This window comes from Aythya fuligula, chromosome 5 (assembly GCF_009819795.1).
Source record: "Aythya fuligula isolate bAytFul2 chromosome 5, bAytFul2.pri, whole genome shotgun sequence".
Classification (NCBI taxonomy): Eukaryota; Metazoa; Chordata; class Aves; order Anseriformes; family Anatidae; genus Aythya; species Aythya fuligula.
Genome location: NC_045563.1, coordinates 9,164,508 through 9,165,435, shown reverse-complemented (window position 1 = coordinate 9,165,435; position 928 = coordinate 9,164,508).

Sequence of the window (928 nt, the reverse complement as noted above, 5' to 3'; positions counted from 1 at the left end):
AAGCCCCTGGTGTTGGCGTGCCACACCAGGGAAGTGTGTGCACCAATCTGTCCCTGGGACATGGCCCGGCGTGCCTCACGCTGAGCTTATTCGCTTGCCTCACGCTGAAGGCCCCGTCCTTTCTCAGGTCAGCGTGCAAGTATATGCATGGATGTGCATGTGTGTCCCACCACAAGGCTCTCGGGTGTCACGGGCCACCAGGGCAGGGCACGTGCCCGTCAGCGCGGTGTGTGCCTCATCGGTGACAACACCCGCGTACACTTCAGGTGTGTGCATGTGTCTGTCAGCACACGGCCGGCCGTGCTCCTCGGGCCAGCACGTGTAGCCATGCCTCATGGCCACAGCCTCGTGTGTGTCGGAGTGGCCTGTGTGTCTGTCCTTGTGCTGGTGACAGCTTCATGCCACGGGATGCCAAGTGTGTGTGCGCACTACTCCACATGTGCTGGTTGTCCCTTGCGTGTGTCCCACAGAGACAGTCCCAGGTGCCTCAGAGCTGTGTCCTGCGGGGTCACAGGCCCGGTGTCTGTCTGTCTGTCTCACACTGTAACTCTGTGTGTTACTCAGGTCTCTGCGTGCCTCACAGCGACCCAAAACCCAGCGCGTGTCACTCCCCGTGTCCCTCAGCGCCATGTGCGAGTCACAGCCACACTGCCCCACACACCCCAGCCCTGCAGCGACAGCCACGGAGCCCTGCGCTCTGCCGCGTCCCTACACCCCCATGCCACGGCCCCGTGTGCCCGGGAGCTGGGTGTGCGTGTGGGAGTGCAGACGGCTGCGGGAGGCAGCGGAGGGCGAGAGCGGCGGCTGCGGCCGTGCCCGGCGGGGCTGGCAGGCAGCGGGCCCGCACGTCAGCGGGGCGGGCGGCGGCGGCGCCGTTAAAGGCCGGCGGCGGCAGGGGCTGTGCTCGGAGCCGGCGGCGGAGCGAGGA